General features: G+C 48.9%; 1 pseudogene; it reads left to right on the top strand.

Annotated features, from left to right (window-relative positions):
* Window positions 1–26,307, top strand: part of LOC118383855 (probable JmjC domain-containing histone demethylation protein 2C) — a 37,427-nt pseudogene extending 11,120 nt beyond the window's left edge.
* The last annotated feature ends 247 nt before the right edge of the window (window positions 26,308–26,554 follow it).

Genomic DNA, 26,554 nt, shown 5'->3' with positions numbered 1-26,554 from the left:
CCTCTCTCTCTGTCCTCCTGTCTCTAACCAACTCCATCCTTGGTGTGTCTGTTCTCTCTCTGTCCTCCTGTCTCTAACCAACTCCATCCTTGGTGTGTCTGTTCTCTCTCTGTCCTCCTGTCTCTAACCAACTCCATCCTCGGTGTGTCTGTTCTCTCTCTGTCCTCCTGTCTCTAACCAACTCCATCCTTGGTGTGTCTGTTCTCTCTCTGTCCTCCTGTCTCTAACCAACTCCATCCTCGGTGTGTCTGTTCTCTCTCTGTCCTCCTGTCTCTAACCAACTCCATCCTTGGTGTGTCTGTTCTCTCGTCATCCTCTACAGGGTCACTACACCCGCGCCCAAGCCAACAGCCCCAGACCAGTCATGAACTCCTCTGGCGGGGCAGTGAAGCAGGGGTCAGGGGTCACCACCCAGCAGGGTCAAGGTCAGGGCGGGTCCCAGAGCCAGCACTCCCCTTGCCAGGAACAGACGCAGCACCGCGGACCTGGCTTCTCCAGGAGGAAGGGATCTGACAGCAGTGTCCCTGATGATGACTTCAAGGGAGACAACGTGGACTGTAACGAGAGAGCAGGGAGAGGGAGGTGAGGATGATGGGGAAGATAGAACAAGAGGTGAGGAGATCGTGGACGCTGGAGGAATTTCACCTGTTTTACTTCATGTACTGTGTGGTCAAGCTGTTCCATTGACCTGAGATGAGTAGAGCTCTGAAAGCATTTAGCAGGACACTGCCTTGGGAAAGGTTCAGCAGGACACTGGCTTGGGAAAGCTCTAGCAGGACACTGCCTTGGGAAAGCTCTAGCAGGACACTGCCTTGGGAAAGCTCTAGCAGGACACTGCCTTGGGAAAGCTTTAGCAGGACACTGCCTTGGGAAAGCTCTAGCAGGACACTGCCTTGGGAAAGCTTTAGCAGGACACTGCCTTGGGAAAGCTTTAGCAGGACACTGCCTTGGGAAAGCTTTGGCAGGACACTGCCTTGGGAAAGCTTTAGCAGGACACTGCCTTGGGAAAGGTTCAGCAGGACACTGCCTTGGGAAAGCTTTAGCAGGACACTGCCTTGGGAAAGCTTTAGCAGGACACTGCCTTGGGAAAGCATTTAGCAGGACACTGCCTTGGGAAAGCTTTGGCAGGACACTGCCTTGGGAAAGGTTCAGCAGGACACTGCCTTGGGAAAGCTTTTTAGCAGGACACTGCCTTGGGAAAGATTTAGCAGGACACTGCCTTGGGAAAGCATTTAGCAGGACACTGCCTTGGGAAAGCTTTGGCAGGACACTGCCTTGGGAAAGCTTTAGCAGGACACTGCCTTGGGAAAGCTTTGGCAGGACACTGCCTTGGGAAAGCTTTGGGCAGGACACTGCCTTGGGAAAGCTTTAGCAGGACACTGCCTTGGGAAAGCTTTGGCAGGACACTGCCTTGGGAAAGGTTTGGCAGGACACTGCCTTGGGAAAGGTTGGCAGGGACGCTGCCTTGGGAAAGCTTTAGCAGGACACTGCCTTGGGAAAGCTTTAGCAGGACACTGCCTTGGGAAAGCTCTAGCAGGACACTGCCTTGGGAAAGCTCTAGCAGGACACTGCCTTGGGAAAGCTTTAGCAGGACACTGCCTTGGGAAAGCTTTAGCAGGACACTGCCTTGGGAAAGCTTTAGCAGGACACTGCCTTGGGAAGCTTTAGCAGGACACTGCCTTGGGAAGCTTTGGCAGGACACTGCCTTGGGAAAGCTTTGGCAGGACACTGCCTTGGGAAAGCTTTAGCAGGACACTGCCTTGGGAAAGGTTCAGCAGGACACTGCCTTGGGAAAGGTTCAGCAGGACACTGCCTTGGGAAAGCTTTGGCAGGACACTGCCTTGGGAAAGCTTTGGCAGGACACTGCCTTGGGAAAGCTTTGGCAGGACACTTCCTTGGGAAAGCCAGCAGGACACTGCCTTGCGAAAGCTTTAGCAGGACACTGCCTTGGGAAAGGTTTGGCAGGACACTGCCTTGGGAAAGGTTTGGCAGGACACTGCCTTGGGAAAGGTTCAGCAGGACACTGCCTTGGGAAAGCTTTGGCAGGACACTGCCTTGGGAAAGGTTCGGCAGGACACTGCCTTGGGAAAGGTTCGGCAGGACACTGCCTTGGGAAAGCTTTGGCAGGACACTGCCTTGGGAAAGCTTTAGCAGGACACTGCCTTGGGAAAGCTTTAGCAGGACACTGCCCTGGGAAAGGTTTGGCAGGACACTGCCTTGGGAAAGGTTTGGCAGGACACTGCCTTGGGAAAGGTTTGCAGGACACTGCCTTGGGAAAGCTTTGGCTTCCCACAATATCTACACACAAAGACACTGGTACTGAGTCAGTGTATTCCCTGCTCTAGGGCATTACTCCCTGCTCTAGGGCATTACTCACTACACTAGTAGCATTATTCCCTGCTCTAGGAGCATTACTCCCTGCTCTAGGAGCATTATTCCCTGCTCTAGGAGCATTATTCCCTGCTCTAGGAGCATTATTCCCTGCTCTAGGAGCATTATTCCCTGCTCTAGGAGCATTACTCCCTGCTCTAGGAGCATTATTCCCTGCTCTAGGAGCATTACTCCCTGCTCTAGGAGCATTACTCCCTGCTCTAGGAGCATTATTCCCTGCTCTAGGAGCATTACTCTCTGCTCTGGGAGCATTATTCCCTACTCTAGGAGCATTACTCTCTGCTCTGGGAGCATTATTCCCTACTCTAGTAGCATTATTCCCTACTCTAGTAGCATTACTCTCTGCTCTGGGAGCATTATTCCCTACTCTAGTAGCATTACTCTCTGCTCTGGGAGCATTACTCTCTGCTCTGGGAGCATTATTCCCTACTCTAGTAGCATTACTCTCTGCTCTGGGAGCATTATTCCCTACTCTAGTAGCATTACTCTCTGCTCTGGGAGCATTACTCGCTAAAGTACAGATCAGGTTTGGGGGGGTGAATAGTTCTGCACGCTTTTGTAGCAATTACAGCTACAAGTCTCTTGGGATATGTCTCCATCTGTGGTAGGTATGTTGTGTAAATCAAATGACAAAAAAAAACTATTTTAATTCCAGGTTGTAAGGCAACAAAATAGGAAAAATGCCAAGGGGGGTGAATACTTTCGCAAGCCACTGTATAGTGCGCTACTTCAGACCAGGGCTCATAGTGCACTACTTCAGACCAGGGCTCATAGTGCACTACTTCAGACCAGGGCTCATAGTGCACTACTTCAGACCAGGGCTCATAGTGCACTACTTCAGACCAGGGCTCATAGTGCACTACTTCAGACCAGGGCTCATAGTGCACTACTTCAGACCAGGGCTCATAGTGCACTACTTCAGACCAGGGCTCATAGTGCACTACTTCAGACCAGGGCTCATAGTGCACTACTTCAGACCAGGGCTCAGAGTGCACTACTTCAGACCAGGGCTCATAGTGCACTACTTCAGACCAGGGCTCATAGTGCACTACTTCAGACCAGGGCTCATAGTGCACTACTTCAGACCAGGGCTCAGAGTGCACTACTTCAGACCAGGGCTCAGAGTGCACTACTTCAGACCAGGGCTCATAGTGCACTACTTCAGACCAGGGCTCATAGTGCACCACTTCAGACCAGGGCTCATAGTGCACTACTTCAGACCAGGGCTCAGAGTGCACCACTTCAGACCAGGGCTCAGAGTGCACCACTTCAGACCAGGGCTCAGAGTGCACTACTTCAGACCAGGGCTCAGAGTGCACTACTTCAGACCAGGGCTCATAGTGCACTACTTCAGACCAGGGCTCAGAGTGCACTACTTCAGACCAGGGCTCATAGTGCACTACTTCAGACCAGGGCTCATAGTGCACTACTTCAGACCAGGGCTCATAGTGCACTACTTCAGACCAGGGCTCATAGTGCACTACTTCAGACCAGGGCTCATAGTGCACTACTTCAGACCAGGGCTCAGAGTGCACTACTTCAGACCAGGGCTCAGAGTGCACTACTTCAGACCAGGGCTCAGAGTGCACTACTTCAGACCAGGGCTCAGAGTGCACTACTTCAGACCAGGGCTCATAGTGCACTACTTCAGACCAGGGCTCATAGTGCACTATGCTCATTACTATGTAAGGAATAGGGTTCCGTTGAGACGCGGTCTAGGACCGATGCTGTGTACTGATGCTGTGTACTGATGCTGTGTACTGATGCTGTGTACTGATGCTCTACATTCTGCTGCTTGTCATTTAGAATTCTAATATATATCCTCTGATTCATCTCTCCAGACTAATCTAATATATATCCTCTGATTCATCTCTACAGACTAATCTAATATATTCTCCTCTGATTCATTTCTCCAGACTCTTTAAAAGTACGAGCAGCAAGCAGGTGGCTGTGAACAAGCGGAGGAAAGCGGAGGAGGAAGAGGAGGAAGAGGAGAATAAATCAGGTTTGAAAAGACTGAGAAGCGAGACTACAGTGAGGTCTGACTTCTCTGAGAGCAGTGACTCTGAGATGTCTACCAATAGAACCAGGACGGCAGACTCCTCCTCTTCCTCAGAGCAGAACTCAGAGGAGGAGCTAAAAGGAAAGACCGGCCAGGAGGGGCACAAGACCCAGGGTTCTAAGACTGGGAAGGAGTCTGCTCTGACAGGCAGTCTCTCCCCCTGGGGTGAGGAGCTTCAGAAGGCGGAGTTTCAGCAGTCATCAGCCGACAGGGAGCAGAGGTCATCCCTGCGACAACCTCAACGACAGGGGGAACGGTCTCTACTGCAACAGCAGCAGGCCCCTCCCCTGTCCTCCTCCTCCCAGGGCTCTGCCCTCTGAGGGGCCAAGGGGAGTGCATCATGGAGAACAACAGCACTATGAAATCCCAGACCCATCCCCAGTCCAAGGACCAGTACACCAGCGCTGAGGTGGTCTCCAGGACCCAGACTCCTCTCAGTATATAATCGACATCACAGCAGAGGACGCTAACGCACACATGGCCTCCCGGGAGAACTCTGAGGCCGTCTCGGCCCTGCTGGCCTCCCAGAATCCATCTGAGCCCTCCTACCTCTCTGAGCCCAGCCGACATTTGGTGCTGAACCCTCTGTTGCCCCTCCTCTCCCCTTCGTAAGAGCCCCTCGGAGTGTGACTTTAGGAACCAGGCTCCCTCAGTGTCAGAGTGTGACCTAGGAACCAGACTCCCTCAGTGTCAGAGTGTGACCTTAGGGAACCAGACTCCCTTAGTGTTAGAGTGTGACTTTAGGAACCAGACTCCCTCAGTGTCAGAGTGTGACCTTAGGAACCAGACTCCCTTAGTGTTAGAGTGTGACTTTAGGAACCAGACTCCCTCAGTGTCAGAGTGTGACCTTAGGAACCAGACTCCCTTAGTGTCAGAGTGTGACCATAGCAACCAGACTCCTCAGTGTCAGAGTGTGACCTTAGGAACCAGACTCCCTCAGTGTCAGAGTGTGACCTTAGGAACCAGACTCCCTCAGTGTCAGAGTGTGACCTTAAGAACCAGACTCCTCAGTGTCAGAGTGTGACCTTAGGAACCAGACTCCTCAGTGTCAGAGTGTGACCTTAGGAACCAGACTCCTCAGTGTCAGAGTGTGACCTTAGGAACCAGACTCCTCAGTGTCAGAGTGTGACCTTAGGAACCAGACTCCTCAGTGTCAGAGTGTGACCTTAGGAACCAGACTCCCTCAGTGTCAGAGTGTGACCTTAAGAACCAGACTCCCTCAGTGTCAGAGTGTGACCTTAAGAACCAGACTCCCTCAGTGTCAGAGTGTGACCGTAGGAACCAGACTCCTCAGTGTCAGAGTGTGACCGTAGGAACCAGACTCCCTCAGTGTCAGAGTGTGACCGTAGGAACCAGACTCCCTCAGTGTCAGAGTGTGACCTTAGGAACCAGACTCCTCAGTGTCAGAGTGTGACCGTAGGAACCAGACTCCTCAGTGTCAGAGTGTGACCGTAGGAACCAGACTCCCTCAGTGTCAGAGTGTGACCTTAGGAACCAGACTCCCTCAGTGTCAGAGTGTGACCTTAGGAACCAGACTCCCTCAGTGTCAGAGTGTGACCGTAGGAACCAGACTCCCTCAGTGTCAGAGTGTGACCGTAGGAACCAGACTCCTCAGTGTCAGGGTGTGACCGTAGGGAACCAGACTCCCTCAGTGTGTAGGAAGCCGGAGGTAAAGCATGACATGGCTGGCAGCCTGGGCAGTAAGATGGGGTTAGTCCATTCAGAGTGTGACCTTAGGAACCAGACTCCTCAGTGTGTAGGAAGCCGGGAGGTAAAGCATGACATGGCTGGCAGACTGGGCAGTAAGATGGGGTTCGTCCATTCAGAGGTGATCAGACCTATAGCATCAGTCAGTGAGTCTGCTGCTGTAGTAGAGAGAGAGAAGCAGCTATATTCTCCATGCTGCCCTGCATTAAGAACGCCTCATTGGCCGACGAGGCCAGGAAATCGTACAAGCTAAGCCCCTCCCCTGATGTCCCCAAGCCCCTCCCCTCCCCAGAGGCCCTGAAGCCGAAGCCCCTCTGCTCCCCTGACATCGTCAAGTCTAAAACACAGAGTGTTCTGGAGACTTGTTCTAAACCCAAACCCCTCCCCTCCCCAGAGGTGTCCAAGCATAAAGGCCTTTACCCGGACAACACACCTCACTCCAGCTTTAAGCCCGTTCTGGCCCGAGGGACTGAGTCGCCAGGATCTTGCACTAAGAGCCCGCTAATCATCGATAAGAACGAGCATTTCACCGTGTACCGGGACCCTGCGCTTGTCCGTCCCAACCAGGAGACCAACCATGTGTCCTATCTGCACCCCAGCTCCACCCCCCTCCACGCCTCCTCCCACGCTCCTGCCTCACCCCCTCTTCCACCCACCACCACACATCCCACTCCCACCACCACCTCCTCTCCGGGGTGCTCTCTGGCCTGCCTCCAGGCCCCTTGCTGGGGGGTCATCCCCGACTAGACTCCTCAGGGCTGGGGCACCTGGGACTAGTTCATCACCACCCTGTCTCTCAGCCCCAGACACACAGCCACACCTCAGCCTCATACAACCAGCTGGGGCTGTATCCAATCATCTGGCAGTACCCCAATGAGACCCACTCCTATCCCCCCAGACTCAACCTGCCTGGGTCCAAGTGGGTGCACCCTGAAAACCCTGTCAGCTCTGAGACCAACATGAGGAGGGTGAGTACCAAACACCCAGATTCTATTCTAAATACAACTCTTTTCCTGTTCTACTACCTCTTCTATTATGACTTCTACCTAGCAACTGTAGCATAGCAACTATGATCATGTTGCCAGTTTAAACAGCAAACTGCTGTAGCATAGCAACTATGATCATGTTGCCAGTTTAAACAGCAAACTGCTGTATCATAGCAACTATGATCATGTTGCCAGTTTAAACAGCTAACTGCTGTAGCATAGCAACTATGATCATGTTGCCAGTTTAAACAGCAAACTGCTGTAGCATAGCAACTATGATCATGTTGCCAGTTGAAACAGCTAACTGCTGTATCATAGCAACTATGATCATGTTGCAAGTTTAAACAGCTAACTGCTGTAGCATAGCAACTATGATCATGTTGTCAGTTTAAACAGCTAGCTGCTGTAGCATAGCAAACTATGATCATGTTGCCAGTTTAAACAGCTAACTGCTGTAGCATAGCAACTATGATCATGTTGCCAGTTTAAACAGCTAACTGCTGTATCATAGCAACTATGATCATGTTGCCAGTTTAAACAGCTAACTGCTGTAGCATAGCAACTATGATCATGTTGTCAGTTTAAACAGCTAGCTGCTGTAGCATAGCAACTATGATCATGTTGCCAGTTTAAACAGCTAACTGCTGTAGCATAGCAACTATGATCATGTTGCCAGTTTAAACAGCTAACTGCTGTAGCATATCTCTCATGTTCAGTTTGTGAAGCCCACTGTCCTGTCCTCTTTGTAGAAGCCATATGTTGGGAAAGCTGAGTGTTCAGGTTATTTGTTATTCTGTTCTGTTAGTAGGTAGGGGATATCCTAGTTATAGGGGATATCCTAGTTATAGGGGATATCCTAGTTATAGGGGATATCCTAGTTATAGGGGATATCCTAGTTATAGGGGATATCCTAGTTATAGGGGATATCCTAGTTATAGGGGATATCCTAGTTATAGGGATATCCTAGTTATAGGGGATATCCTAGTTATAGGGGATATCCTAGTTATAGGGGATATCCTAGTTATAGGAGATATCCTAGTTATAGGGATATCCTAGTTATAGGTTCTGTTAGTAGGTAGGGGATATCCTAGTTATAGGGGATATCCTAGTTATAGGGGATATCCTAGTTATAGATATCCTAGTTATAGGGATATCCTAGTTGTAGGGGATATCCTAGTTGGTAGGGATATCCTAGTTATAGGTTCTGTTAGTAGGTAGGGGATATCCTAGTTATAGGGGATATCCTAGTTATAGGGGATATCCTAGTTGTAGGGGATATCCTAGTTGTAGGGGATATCCTAGTTATAGGTATCCTAGGTTATAGGGATATCCTAGTTATAGGGGATATCCTAGTTATAGGGGATATCCCCTAGTTATAGATATCCTAGTTATAGGGGATATCCTAGTTATAGGGGATATCCTAGTTATAGGGGATATCCTAGTTATAGGGGATATCCTAGTTATAGGGGATATCCTAGTTATAGGGATATCCTAGTTATAGGGGATATCCTAGTTGTAGGGGATATCCTAGTTATAGGGGATATCCTAGTTATAGGGGATATCCTAGTTATAGGTTCTGTTAGTAGGTAGGGATATCCTAGTTATAGGGGATATCCTAGTTATAGATATCCTAGCTATAGGGGATATCCTAGTTATAGGGGATATCCTAGTTATAGGGGATATCCTAGTTATAGGGGATATCCTAGTTATAGGTTCTGTTAGTAGGTAGGGGATATCCCTGGTTATAGGGGATATCCTAGTTATAGGGGATATCCTAGTTATAGGGGATATCCTAGTTATAGGGATATCCTAGTTATAGGGGATATCCTAGTTATAGGGGATATCCTAGTTATAGGGGATATCCTAGTTATAGGGGATATCCTAGTTATAGGGATATCCTAGTTATAGGGGATATCCTAGTTATAGGGGATATCCTAGTTATAGGGGATATCCTAGTTATAGGGGATATCCTAGTTATAGGTTCTGTTAGTAGGTAGGGGATATCCTAGTTATAGGGGATATCCTAGTTATAGGGGATATCCTAGTTATAGGGGATATCCTAGTTGTAGGGGATATCCTAGTTATAGGTTCTGTTAGTAGGTAGGGATATCCTAGTTATAGGGGATATCCTAGTTATAGATATCCTAGTTATAGATATCCTAGTTATAGGTTCTGTTAGTAGGTAGGATATCCTAGTTATAGGGATATCCTAGTTATAGGGGATATCCTAGTTATAGGGGATATCCTAGTTATAGGGATATCCTAGTTGTAGGGGGATATCCTAGTTATAGGGATATCCTAGTTATAGGGGATATCCTAGTTATAGGTTATGTTAGTAGGTAGGGGATATCCTGGTTATAGGGGATATCCTAGTTATAGGTTATGTTAGTAGGTAGGGGATATCCTAGTTGTAGGGGATATCCTAGTTATAGGGGATATCCTAGTTATAGGGGATATCCTAGTTATAGGGGATATCCTAGTTATAGGGGATATCCTAGTTATAGGGGATATCCTAGTTATAGGGGATATCCTAGTTATAGGGGATATCCTAGTTATAGGGATATCCTAGTTATAGGTTATGTTAGTAGGTAGGGATATCCTAGTTATAGGGGATATCCTAGTTATAGGGGATATCCTAGTTATAGGGTTATAGGGGATATCCTAGTTATAGGGATATCCTAGTTTAGGTTCTATTTGAAGGGGATAGTTTTGTGTTACCTCCTGTTCACCTCAACCAGTCCTATATGTCTGGGTCTGACCCTGTCTGTCTCTCTGTCTGGGTCTGACCCTGTCTGTCTGTCTGGGTCTGACCATGTCAGTCTCTCTGGATGTTGTTGGATCTGACCCTGTCTGTCTCTCTGGGTGTCTGACCCTATCTGTCTTTCTGGGTGTCTGACCCTGTCTGTCTCTCTGGGTGTCTGACCCTGTCTGTCTTTCTGGGTGTCTGACCCTGTCTGTCTCTCTGGGTGTCTGACCCTGTCTGTCTCTCTGGGTGTCTGACCCTATCTGTCTTTCTGGGTGTCTGACCCTGTCTGTCTCTCTGGGTCTGACCCTGTCTGTCTTTCTGGGTGTCTGACCCTGTCTGTCTTTCTGGGTGTCTGACCCTGTCTGTCTCTCTGGATGTTGTGGTACCAGAACACGGCCAGCCCTTGGCTACACCACCAGGTCCCAGTCTCCTCCTCTGACAGCCTGGACCAACTGAGCCACGTCACGGTCCCCATCCGACCAGCCAGCGCCGACCCTCACCGGTCCGACCCCCTGTCCCCACCGTTCAGAACCACACCGCTCGGACCCCACCGCTCATCAAGATCAACCCCCACGCCAGCTCCCCTCTGCCAACGGCCAAGACCGCTGGAGATCTTCACAGGGAGTAAGTCTCAGTGTTAAATTCAGCCGCTAACACACTCACACACTGACACACTGACACACTGACACACTCACACACTGACACACTCACACACTGACACACTGACACACTGGGACACTGACACACACACTGACACACACACACACACTGACACACTCACACACTGACACACTCACACACTGACACACACACACACTGACACACTCACACACACACTGACACACACACACACACACTGACACACTCACACACTCACACACACACACACACTCACACACTCACACACTGACACACTCACACACTGACACACTCACACACTGACACACTCACACACTGACACACTCACACACTGACACACTCACACACTGACACACTCACACACACACACACTGACACACTCCACACACACACTGACACACTCACACTCACACACTCACCCACTGATCACACTCACCCACTGACACACTCACACACTGACACACTCACACACTGACACACTCACACACTGGGACACACACACACTGACACACTGACACACTCACACACTGACACACTCACACACACACTGACACACTCACACACTGACACACTGACACACACACACTGACACACTCACACACTGACACACTCACACACTGACACTCACACACTCACACACACTAACACACTCACACACTGACACTCACACACTGACACACTCACACACTCACACACTCACACACTGACACACTCACACACTGACACACTCACACACTGACACACACACACTGACACACTCACACACTGACACACACACACACACTGACGCACTCACACACACACTGACACACTCACACTCACACACTCACCACTGACACACTCACACTCACACACTCACCCACTGACACACTCACACACTCACACACTGACACACTCACACACTGACACACACTGACACACTCACACACACACTGACACACTGACACACTCACACACTCACACACTGACACACTCACACACTGACACACTCACACACTGACACACTCACACACTCACACACTGACACACTGACACACTCACACACTGACACACTGACACACTCACACACACTCACACACTCACACACTGACACACTCACACACACACTGACACACTCACACACACACTGACACACTCACACACTGACACACTGACACACTCACACACACACTGACACACTCACACACACACTGACACACTGACACACTCACACACTGACACACTCACACACTGACACACCACACACTGACACACACACACACTGACACACTCACACACTGACACACTCACACACTGACACACTCACACACTGACACACTCACACACTGACACACTCACACACTGACACACTGACACACCTCACACACACTGACACACTGACACACTGACACACTCACACACTCACACACTGACACACTCACACACTGACACACTCACACACTCACACACTGACACACTGGTTATGGGGACACTCACACACTGACACACTCACACACTGACACACTCACACACTGACACACTGACACACTCACACACACTCACACACTGACACACACTGACACACTGACACACTCACACACTGACACACTCACACACTGACACACTCACACACTGACACACTGACACACTGACGCACTCACACACTGACGCACTCACACACTGACGCACTGACACACTCACACACTGACACACTCACACACTGACACACTGACACACTCACACACTGACACACTGACACACTGACGCACTCACACACTGACACACTCACACACTCACACACTGACACACTCACACACTGACACACTCACACACTGACACACTCACACACACTGACACACTCACACACACACTGACACACTCACACTCACACACTGACACACTCACACACTGACACACTGACACACTGACACACTCACACACACTCACACACTGACACACTCACACACTGACACACTCACACACACTCACACACTGACACACTCACACACTGGGTGTCTCACACACTCACACACTGACACACTCACACACTCACACACTGACACACTCACACACTGACACACTGACACACTCACACACTGACACACTGACACACTCACACACTGACACACTCACACACTGACACACTGACACACTGACACACTCACACACACACTCACACACTCACACACTCACACACTGACACACTGGTGTCACTCACACACTCACACACTGACACACTCACACACTCACACACTGACACACTGACACACTCACACACTGACACACTGACACTCACACACTGACACACTGACACACTCACACACACTGACACACTGACACTCACACACTGACACACTGACACACTCACACACTGACACACTCACACACTGACACACTGACACTCACACACTGACACACTGACACACTCACACACTGACACACTCACACACTGACACACTGACACACTCACACACTCACACACTGACGCACTCACACACTGACACACTGACGCACTCACACACACACTGACACACTCACACACTGACACACTGACACACTGACACACTGACACACTGACACACTGACACACTCACACACACACTGACACACTCACACACTGACACACTGACACACTCACACACTGACACACTCACACACTGACACACTGACACACTCACACACTGACACACTCACACACTGACACACTCACACACTGGCACACTCACACACTGGCACACTCACACACACTGACACACTCACACACACACTGACACACTCACACACTGACACACTGACACACTCACACACTCACACACTGACACACTCACACACTGACACACACTGACACTGACACACTGACACACACACACACTGACACACTCACACACACACACACTGACACACTCATACACTCACACACTCATACACTCACACACACTGACACACTCACACACTGACACACTCACACACACACTGACACACTGACACACACACACTGACACACTCACACACTGACACACTCACACACTGACACACTCACACTGACACACACACACTGACACACTGACACACTCACACACTGACACACTCACACACACTGACACACACTGACACACTGACACACTCACACACTGACACACTGACACACTGACACACTGACACTCACACACTGACACACTCACACACACTGACACACACTGACACTCACACACTGACACACTGACACACTCACACACTGACACACTCACACACTGACACACTGACACACTCACACACTCACACACTGACGCACTCACACACTGACACACTGACGCACTCACACACACACTGACACACTGACACACTGACACACTCACACACTGACACACTGACACACTGACACACTCACACACTCACACACACACTGACACACTGACACACTGACACACTGACACACTCACACACACACACTGACACACTGACACACTCACACACACTGACACACTGACACACTGACACACTCACACACTCACACACACACTGACACACTGACACACTCACACACTGACACACTGACACACTCACACACTCACTCACACTCACACACTCACACTCACACTCACACACACACTGACACACTGACACACTCACACACTCACACACACACACTGACACACTGACACACTGACACACTGACACACTCACACACTGACACACTGACACACTGACACACTCACACACTCACACACACACTGACACACTCACACACTGACACACTGACACACTCACACACTGACACACTCACACACTGACACACTCACACACTGGCACACTCACACACTGACACACTCACACACACACTGACACACTCACACACTGACACACTCACACACACACTGACACACTCACACACTGACACACTGACACACTCACACACTCACACACTGACACACTGACACACTCACACACTGACACACACTGACACTGACACACTGACACACACACACACTGACACACTCACACACTCACACACACACACTGACACACTGCACACACTCATACACTCACACACACTGACACACTGACACACTCACACACTGACACACTCACACACACACTGACACACTGACACACACACACTGACACACTCACACACTGACACACTCACACACTGACACACTCACACTGACACACACACACTGACACACACACACACACACACTGACACACACACACACTGACACACTGACACACTCACACACTGACACACTCACACACTGACACACACACACACTCACACACTGACACACTCACACACACACACTGACACACTCACACACTGACACACTCACACACACACACTGACACACTGACACACTCACACACTGACACACTGACACACTCACACACTGACACACTCACACACTCACACACTGACACACTCACACACTGACACACTTACACACTGACACACTCACACACTGACACACTCACACACTGACACACTGACACACTCACACACTGACACACTCACACACACACACACACACACACTCACACACTGACACACTCACACACTGACACACTCACACACTGACACACTCACACACTGACACACTGACACACTCACACACTGACACACTGACACACTCACTCACACACACACTGACACACTCACACACTCACACACTGACACACTCACACACACACTGACACACTGACACACTCACACACTGACACACTGATATACACCATGTCCTAGTTATTCCTACTGAGGGCTGTTCTACTGTTAAACACCATGTCCTAGTTATTCCTACTGAGGGCTGTTATACATCATGTCCTAGTTATTCCTACTGAGGGCTGTTCTGTTGTTATAGAGCATGTCCTAGTTATTCCTACTGAGGGCTGTTCTGCTGTTACACCATGTCCTAGTTATTCCTACTGAGGGCTGTTCTGCTGTTATACACCATGTCCTAGTTATTCCTACTGAGGGCTGTTATACACCATGTCCTAGTTATTCCTACTGAGAGCTGTTCTGCTGTTATACACCATGTCCTAGTTATTCCTACTGAGGGCTGTTCTACACCATGTCCTAGTTATTCCTACTGGGGGCTGTTATACACCATGTCCTAGTTATTCCTACTGAGAGCTGTTCTGCTGTTATACACCATGCCCTAGTTATTCCTACTGAGGGCTGTTATACACCATGTCCTAGTTATTCCTATTGAGGGCTGTTCTGCTGTTATACACCATGTCCTAGTTATTCCTACTGAGAGCTGTTCTGTCTGCTATTATACACCATGTCCTAGTTATTCCTACTGAGGGCTGTTATACACCATGTCCTTGTTATTCCTATTGAGGGCTGTTCTGCTGTTATACACCATGTCCTAGTTATTCCTACTGAGGGCTGTTCTGCTGTTATACACCATGTCCTAGTTATTCCTACTGAGGGCTGTTCTGCTGTTATACACCATGTCCTAGTTATTCCTACTGAGGGCTGTTCTGCTGTTATACACCATGTCCTAGTTATTCCTACTGAGGGCTGTTCTGCTGTTATACACCATGTCCTAGTTATTCCTACTGACAGCTGTTCTGCTGTTATACACCATGCCCTAGTTATTCCTACTGAGGGCTGTTATACACCATGTCCTAGTTATTCCTACTGAGGGCTGTTCTGCTGTTATACACCATGTCCTAGTTATTCCTATTGAGGGCTGTTCTGCTGTTATACTCCATGTCCTAGTTATTCCTACTGAGGGCTGTTATACACCATGTCCTAGTTATTCCTACTGAGGGCTGTTCTGCTGTTATACACCATGTCCTAGTTATTCCTACTGAGGGCTGTTCTGCTGTTATACACCATGTCCTAGTTATTCCTACTGAGAGCTGTTCTGCTGTTATACACCATGTCCTAGTTATTCCTACTGAGGGCTGTTCTGCTGTAACACCATGCCCTAGTTATTCCTACTGAGGGCTGTTCTGCTGTTATACACCATGTCTGAGTTATTCCTACTGAGGACTGTTCTGCTGTTATACACCATGTCCTAGTTATTCCTACTGAGGGCTGTTCTGCTGTTACACCATGTTCTAGTTATTCCTACTGAGGGCTGTTCTGCTGTTATACACCATGTCCTAGTTATTCCTACTGGGGGCTGTTATACACCATGTCCTAGTTATTCCTACTGGGGGCTGTTATACACCATGTCCTAGTTATTCCTACTGAGGGCTGTTCTACTGTTATACACCATGTCCTAGTTATTCCTACTGGGGGCTGTTATACACCATGTCCTAGTTATTCCTACTGAGGGCTGTTCTGCTGTTATACACCATGTCCTAGTTATTCCTACTGGGGGCTGTTATACACCATGTCCTAGTTATTCCTACTGAGGGCTGTTATACACCATGTCCTAGTTATTCCTACTGAGGGCTGTTCTGCTGTTATACACCATGTCCTAGTTATTCCTACTGAGGTCTGTTCTGCTGTTATACACCATGCCCTAGTTATTCCTACTGAGGGCTGTTATACACCATGTACTGTTCTGTCTGCTACTGTTAACCAGTGCCCTATTCCCTATATAGAACACTACTGTTGACCAGAGCCCTATTCCCTATATAGAACACTACTGTTGACCAGAGCCCTATTCCCTATGTAGAACACTACTGTTGACCAGAGCCCTATTCCCTATATAGAACCCTACTGTTGACCAGAGCCCTATTCAGAACACTACTGTTGACCAGAGCCCTATTCCCTATATAGAACACTACTGTTGACCAGAGCACTATTCCCTATATAGAACACTACTGTTGACCAGAGCCCTATTCCCTATATAGAACACTACTGTTGACCAGAGCCCTATTCAGAACACTACTGTTGACCAGAGCCCTATTCAGAACACTACTGTTGACCAGAGCCCTATTCAGAACACTACTGTTGACCAGAGCCCTATTCAGAACACTACTGTTGACCAGAGCCCTATTCCCTATATAGAACACTACTGTTGACCAAAGCACTATTCCCTATATAGAACACTACTGTTGACCAGAGCCCTATTCCCTATATAGAACACTACTGTTGACCAGAGCCCTATTCCCTATATATAACACTACTGTTGACCAGAGCCCTATTCCCTATATAGAACACTACTGTTGACCAGAGCCCTATTCAGAACACTACTGTTGACCAGAGCCCTATTCCCTATATAGAACACTACTGTTGACCAGAGCCCTATTCCCTATATAGAACACTACTGTTGACCAGAGCCCTATTCCCTATATAGAACACTACTGTTGACCAGAGCCCTATTCAGAACACTACTGTTGACCAGAGCCCTATTCAGAACACTACTGTTGACCAGAGCCCTATTCAGAACACTACTGTTGACCAGAGCCCTATTCCCTATATAGAACACTACTGTTGACCAGAGCCCTATTCCCTATATAGAACACTACTGTTGACCAGAGCCCTATTCCCTATATAGAACACTACTGTTGACCAGAGCACTATTCCCTATATAGAACACTACTGTTGACCAGAGCCCTATTCAGAACACTACTGTTGACCAGAGCCCTATTCAGAACACTACTGTTGACCAGAGCCCTATTCCCTATATAGAACACTACTGTTGACCAGAGCCCTATTCCCTATATAGAACACTACTGTTGACCAGAGCCCTATTCCCTATATAGAACACTACTGTTGACCAGAGCCCTATTCCCTATATAGAACACTACTGTGGACCAGAGCCCTATTCCCTATATAGAACACTACTGTTGACCAGAGCCCTATTCCCTATATAGAACACTACTGTTGACCAGAGCCCTATTCCCTATATAGAACACTACTGTTGACCAGATCCTTATTCCCTATATAGTACCCTACTGTTGACCAGAGCCCTATTCAGAACACTACTGTTGACCAGAGCCCTATTCAGAACACTACTGTTGACCAGAGCCCTATTCAGAACACTACTGTTGACCAGAGCACTATTCCCTATATAGAACACTACTGTTGACAAGAGCCCTATTCAGAACACTACTGTTGACCAGAGCCCTATTCAGAACACTACTGTTGACCAGAGCCCTATTCAGAACACTACTGTTGACCAGAGCCCTATTCCCTATATAGAACACTACTGTTGACCAGAGCCCTATTCCCTATATAGAACACTACTGTTGACCAGAGCCCTATTCAGAACACTACTGTTGACCAGTGCCCTATTCCCTATATAGAACACTACTGTTGACCAGAGCCCTATTCCCTATATAGAACACTACTGTTGACCAGAGCCCTATTCCCTATATAGAACACTACTGTTGACCAGAGCCCTATTCAGAACACTACTGTTGACCAGAGCCCTATTCAGAACACTACTGTTGACCAGAGCCCTATTCAGAACACTACTGTTGACCAGAGCCCTATTCCCTATATAGAACACTACTGTTGACCAGAGCCCTATTCAGAACACTACTGTTGACCAGAGCCCTATTCCCTATATAGAACACTACTGTTGACCAGAGCCTTATTCCCTATATAGTACCCTACTGTTGACCAGAGCCCTATTCAGAACACTACTGTTGACCAGAGCCCTATTCAGAACACTACTGTTGACCAGAGCCCTATTCAGAACACTACTGTTGACCAGAGCCCTATTCCCTATAGAACACTACTGTTGACTAGAGCCCTATTCAGAACACTACTGTTGACCAGAGCCCTATTCAGAACACTACTGTTGACCAGAGCCCTATTCCCTATATAGAACACTACTGTTGACTAGAGCCCTATTCCCTATAATAATAATAATAATAATAATATATGCCATTTAGCTGACGCTTTTATCCAAAGCGACTTACAGTCATGTGTGCATACATTCTACGTATGGGTGGTCCCGGGAATCGAACCCACTACCCTGGCGTTACAAGCGCCATGCTCTACCAACTGAGCCACAGAAGGACCATATAGAACACTACTGTTGACCAGAGCCCTATTCCCTATATAGAACACTACTGTTGACCAAAGCACTATTCCCTATATAGAACACTACTGTTGACCAGAGCCCTATTCCCTATATAGAACACTACTGTTGACCAGAGCCCTATTCCCTATATAGAACACTACTGTTGACCAGAGCCCTATTCCCTATATAGAACACTACTGTTGACCAGAGCCCTATTCAGAACACTACTGTTGACCAGTGCCCTATTCCCTATATAGAACACTACTGTTGACCAGAGCCCTATTCCCTATATAGAACACTACTGTTGACCAGAGCCCTATTCCCTATATAGAACACTACTGTTGACCAGAGCACTATTCCCTATATAGAACACTACTGTTGACCAGAGCCCTATTCAGAACACTACTGTTGACCAGAGCCCTATTCCCTATATAGAACACTACTGTTGACCAGAGCCCTATCCCCTATATAGAACACTACTGTTAACCAGAGCCCTATTCCCTATTTAAAACACTACTGTTGACCAGAATCCTATTCCCTATATAGAACACTACTGTTGACCAGAGCCCTATTCCCTATATAGAACACTACTGTTAACCAGAGCCCTATTCCCTATATTGAACACTACTGTTGACCAGAGCCCTATTCCCTATATAGAACACTACTGTTGACCAGAGCCCTATTCCCTATATAGAACACTACTGTTGACCAGAGCCCTATTCCCTATACAGAACACTACTGTTGACCAGAGCCCTATTCCCTATATAGAACACTACTGTTGACCAGAGCCCTATTCCCTATATAGAACACTACTGTTGCCCAGAGCCCTATTCAGAACACTACTGTTGACCAGAGCCCTATTCCCTATATAGAACACTACTGTTGACTAGAGCCCTATTCAGAACACTACTGTTGACCAGAGCCCTATTCAGAACACTACTGTTGACCAGAGCCCTATTCCCTATATAGAACACTACTGTTGACTAGAGCCCTATTCCCTATAGAACACTACTGTTGACCAGAGCCCTATTCCCTATATAGAACACTACTGTTGACCAAAGCACTATTCCTATATAGAACACTACTGTTGACCAGAGCCCTATTCAGAACACTACTGTTGACCAGTGCCCTATTCCTATATAGAACACTACTGTTGACCAGAGCCCTATTCCCTATATAGAACACTACTGTTGACCAGAGCCCTATTCCCTATATAGAACACTACTGTTGACCAGAGCACTATTCCCTATATAGAACACTACTGTTGACCAGAGCCCTATTCAGAACACTACTGTTGACCAGAGCCCTATTCCCTATATAGAACACTACTGTTGACCAGAGCCCTATCCCCTATATAGAACACTACTGTTAACCAGAGCCCTATTCCCTATTTAAAACACTACTGTTGACCAGAGCCCTATTCCCTATATAGAACACTACTGTTGACCAGAGCCCTATTCCCTATATAGAACACTACTGTTGACCAGAGCCCTATTCCCTATATAGAACACTACTGTTGACCAGAGCCCTATTCCCTATATAGAACACTACTGTTGACCAGAGCCCTATTCCCTATACAGAACACTACTGTTGACCAGAGCCCTATTCCCTATATAGAACACTACTGTTGACCAGAGCCCTATTCCCTATATAGAACACTACTGTTGACCAGAGCCCTATTCCCTATACAGAACACTACTGTTGACCAGAGCCCTATTCAGAACACTACTGTTGACCAGAGCCCTATTCAGAACACTACTGTTGACCAGAGCCCTATTCCCTATATAGAACACTACTGTTGACTAGAGCCCTATTCCCTATATAGAACACTACTGTTGACCAGAGCCCTATTCAGAACACTACTGTTGACCAGAGCCCTATTCCTATATAGAACACTACTGTTGACTAGAGCCCTATTCCTATATAGAACACTACTGTTGACCAGAGCCCTATTCCCTATATAGAACACTACTGTTGACCAAAGCACTATTCCCTATATAGAACACTACTGTTGACCAGAACCCTATTCCCTATATAGAACACTACTGTTGACCAGAGCCCTATTCCCTATATAGAACACTACTGTTGACCAGAGCCCTATTCCCTATATAGAACACTACTGTTGACCAGAGCCCTATTCAGAACACTACTGTTGACCAGTGCCCTATTCCCTATATAGAACACTACTGTTGACCAGAGCCCTATTCCCTATATAGAACACTACTGTTGACCAGAGCCCTATTCCCTATATAGAACACTACTGTTGACCAGAGCCCTATTCCCTATATAGAACACTACTGTTGACCAGAGCCCTATTCCCTATATAGAACACTACTGTTGACCAGAGCCCTATTCAGAACACTACTGTTGACCAGAGCCCTATTCCCTATATAGAACACTACTGTTGACTAGAGCCCTATTCAGAACACTACTGTTGACCAGAGCCCTATTCAGAACACTACTGTTGACCAGAGCCCTATTCCCTATATAGAACACTACTGTTGACTAGAGCCCTATTCCCTATATAGAACACTACTGTTGACCAGAGCCCTATTCCCTATATAGAACACTACTGTTGACCAAAGCACTATTCCCTATATAGAACACTACTGTTGACCAGAGCCCTATTCCCTATATAGAACACTACTGTTGACCAGAGCCCTATTCCCTATATAGAACACTACTGTTGACCAGAGCCCTATTCCCTATATAGAACACTACTGTTGACCAGAGCCCTATTCAGAACACTACTGTTGACCAGTGCCCTATTCCCTATATAGAACACTACTGTTGACCAGAGCCCTATTCCCTATATAGAACACTACTGTTGACCAGAGCCCTATTCCTATATAGAACACTACTGTTGACCAGAGCCCTATTCCCTATATAGAACACTACTGTTGACCAGAGCACTATTCCCTATATAGAACACTACTGTTGACCAGAGCCCTATTCAGAACACTACTGTTGACCAGAGCCCTATTCCCTATATAGAACACTACTGTTGACCAGAGCCCTATCCCCTATATAGAACACTACTGTTAACCAGAGCCCTATTCCCTATTTAAAACACTACTGTTGACCAGAGCCCTATTCCCTATATAGAACACTACTGTTGACCAGAGCCCTATTCCCTATATAGAACACTACTGTTGACCAGAGCCCTATTCAGAACACTACTGTTGACCAGTGCCCTATTCCCTATATAGAACACTACTGTTGACCAGAGCCCTATTCCCTATATAGAACACTACTGTTGACCAGAGCCCTATTCCTATATAGAACACTACTGTTGACCAGAGCCCTATTCCTATATAGAACACTACTGTTGACCAGAGCCCTATTCCCTATATAGAACACTACTGTTGACCAGAGCCCTATTCCCTATAGAACACTACTGTTGACCAGAGCCATATTCCCTATACAGAACACTACTGTTGACCAGAGCCCTATTCCCTATATAGAACACTACTGTTGACCAGAGCCCTATTCCCTATATAGAACACTACTGTTGACCAGAGCCCTATTCCCTATATAGAATACTACTGTTGACCAGAGCCCTATTCCCTATATAGAACACTACTGTTGACCAGAGCCCTATTCCTATATAGAACACTACTGTTGACCAGAGCCCTATTCCCTATATAGAATACTACTGTTGACCAGAGCCCTATTCCCTATATAGAACACTACTGTTGACCAGAGCCCTATTCCCTATATAGAACACTACTGTTGACCAGAGCTCTGTGTGGGAATAGTGTGCCATTTGAGATGTAGCCTATGACTCCTGTCTGGTCTGTTGTTGAATGTTATTTATTTCTCTCCTCAGGGATTTGAAGGGTTTTGTGGACCCCATCAGAACCATCACTCTGGCCCACCAGGAGCAGGACCGCAGCAGAACCCCGACCGGGAAGGACAGTCACCTGCACCAGCTCTACCTGGAGGCCTGTCATAAACAACAGCAGCAGAGGATGGCCCAGCAGCAACAACAGGAAGCAGGGCAGAGGGACCGGGCCAGTCAGTATAAGGAGGAGAACAGACGCATCCTCCAGGAGAGCATTGAGGTGGCCCCCTTCACCGCTAAGATCCGCTCCAGTGAGACCGACAGGAGCCTAACCCCCTACCCCCGGATCCCTCGCTCCCCTCCCTGCCCCCTACCCCGGATCCCCTCGCTCCCCTCCCTGCCCCACCCCCAGCGCCTCCACCAGGAGAAGGAAACGGAGCCCACTGCTGCAGACCTGTATCAGTTTAAACAGCAGTCCCAGCACAGTCTCCCCCCCAGTAACTACTTCACTACCCTGTCCAACAGTGTGGTCAACGAGCCACCGCGTCTCTACCCCTCTAAAGAACTCAACTCATACTTTGACAAGGTGAGCAGGGAGCAGGAGTCTGCAGCAGCCTCTTGTCTCTCTCTGGGAGGAGGGGCAGCGTTCAGCTCCAAGTCCCTGTCCAAACCCCTCCTCTCATCAAACACCAGGCTGATGGGGAGGGTCTGCTAGGGAAGATATCAGAGCAGCTGAACCAGCAGGTAAGCTTATCCAACATGCAGAGATATCGTCTCAGTACCATAGTCAGCCCTGTTAGTCCAGACCTCTCGCCTTCGTCCAGTCAGAGCCAGAGTCAGACCAGGACCCACTGTCAGACACAGAGCCAGACCCGAACCCACTGTCAGACCCAGAGTCAGACCCAGAGCCAGACCCGAACCCACTGTCAGACCCAGAGCCAGAGTCAGACCCAGAGCCAGACCCGAACCCACTGTCAGACCCAAGCCCAGCTAAGGTGTATGCCAGCTCTGCACCGTGCCCCTGTGTTCCACCCTCCTATCCAGCAGACACTGGACAGGAAGGAGGCGGGCTACGGCCGTTTGTCTCCACCCACCCTGACCCCCATCCAGCCAGTCAGCTCGCCCGGTAAGGTGTCTGAGCAGCAGAAACCGCCCACCCTTCTGCCCGAGCTAAGGGAGGTCAGCGCCGTGTGTAAGGGCGGGGCAGCGATGACCTCATCCGAGGTGTGGCGAGCCGGCGACTCTCAGAGCCACGACAAGCTGGGATGGCATTCTGAGAGGAGCCCCGGCAGGAAGCCTGGGGCCACCACGGCGTCTGTTATCGTCCGTCCTCTACGTGTATAAAGTACGACGGCTCGCCAGGCGCCAAGACATCTTCCTCGGCCAAGGACTCTCTGATGGGGAGGATGTTCCCAGGCGGCAGGCCTCAGACAGTCTGTCTGAAACTGGCCTATGAGAGAGACAGGGAGTCTGGAGGGAAGGTGATCCTGCCAAACACTAACTTGGAGGAGGCTGTTTGCCTGCAGCAGTACAATAACAACTTTATGAGAGTGTCCCAGTCTCAGGGAACCTTTCCAGTCTCTGTCTCGGCTGCTGCCAACTCTGTGTGCAATAGGAGTAGTGATGTGCCTAGGGCAGTCTCCAACATGGCTCCCTACGGTGTGCTGAGTAGAACCTACTGTGGGCCCAACACCTCCAGCGCTAGCAGGACAGAGAGCTGTGGCCCTCGGGGCAGGGCCTTCCACTCCAGGGCCTGGGTTAGAACCAAGGGCCGAGCTCCAGCAACAGGAGGAGCTCCTCCAGAACCTCATCCCCAACCTGCACCCGGCCCCAGCCTGGCCAGCAGCACCCAGGCCTCTCCCAACCCCAGCCAGTCCAACTATGGGAGCTTTATCCATCTGAAGAAGCGCAAGGCAGCGTTGGCAGCAGCCCAGCAGTCCAGAGGTCCTAGCAGCAGCACCAGTGGTAGTGGTCCTGAGAGCCTGATTGAGCCATCTAGTAAAGCTCTTCACATCTCCCCTCCACCTCCCCTTGCCTCGGCCTCAGCCCAGAACCACAGAACCACAGCAAGCCCAGGACCACATCAAGCAGGAGCTAGCCCCAGCCCTGGCCCCCTCCCCCAATGGCCAGCCAGCCCAGATGAACCAGAGCCAGTCTCAACCCAACTACCACAAGCTGAAGAAGGCCTGGCTCACCAGACACTCAGAGGAGGACAGGAACATAAACACTATGATGAAAACAGAGGAGGCTGATAAGTCTGTTACCACCACTGTGAGCCCCTCTGTGTCCAAGTCTGTTACCACCACTGTGAGCCCCTCTGTGTCCAAGTCTGTTACCACCACTGTGAGCCCCTCTGTGTCCAAGTCTGTTACCACCACTGTGAGCCCTCTGTGTCCAAGTCTGTTACCACCACTGTGAGCCCCTCTGTGTCCAAGTCTGTTACCACCACTGTGAGCCCCTCTGTGTCCAAGTCTGTTACCACCACTGTGAGCCCCTCTGTGTCCAAGTCTGTTACCACCACTGTGAGCCCCTCTGTGTCGAAGGCTGTTACCACCACTGTGAGCCCCTCTGTGTCCAAGTCTGTTACCACCACTGTGAGCCCCTCTGTGTCCAAGTCTGTTACCACCACTGTGAGCCTGTCTGTGTCGAAGGCTGTTACCACCACTGTGAGCCCCTCTGTGTCCAAGTCTGTTACCACCACTGTAAGTCCTCTGTGTCCAAGTCTGTTACCACCACTGTGAGCCCCTCTGTGTCCAAGTCTGTTACCACCACTGTGAGCCGCTCTGTGTCGAAGGCTGTTATCACCACTGTGAGCCCCTCTTTGTCCAAGTCTGTTACCACCACTGTGAGCCCCTCTGTGTCAAGTCTGTTATCACCACTGTGAGCCCTCTGTGTCTGAGATGGAGATGATCAAGCCTTGCACCGTCACTCTGATTGCCTCTACCTCCAGTGATGTGGAGATGAAGATAGAAGAGGTCAAAGGTCAGGAGGACAAGATGGCCGCTGAGGACAGGATTACGCGGCGTGGGAGCAAGAGGGTGTACGACCGACTCGGCCTCAGAGAGCGGAGAGGACTCTGACGCCAGCGAGCAGCAAGCAGGAGCAGAGCCGCGTAATCCTGTCCTCAGCGGCCCATCTTGTCCTCCTGACCTTTGACCTCTTCTATCACTTCATCTCCACATCACTGGAGGTAGAGGCAATCAGAGTGGTGCAAGGCTTGATCATCTCCATCTGAAAGGCTTCACAGTATTGATAACGTTTTGAACTGAAGAGAGACTCACAGTGTTTTAGTTAATCCCAGTATTGATACCTTCATTTGAAGCGTCT

Source organism: Oncorhynchus keta, unplaced genomic scaffold (genome assembly GCF_023373465.1).
Source record: "Oncorhynchus keta strain PuntledgeMale-10-30-2019 unplaced genomic scaffold, Oket_V2 Un_contig_1442_pilon_pilon, whole genome shotgun sequence".
NCBI classification, from domain to species: Eukaryota; Metazoa; Chordata; class Actinopteri; order Salmoniformes; family Salmonidae; genus Oncorhynchus; species Oncorhynchus keta.
Note: the sequence above shows the minus strand (reverse complement) of the source record. Positions and strands in the feature narration are given on the sequence as shown.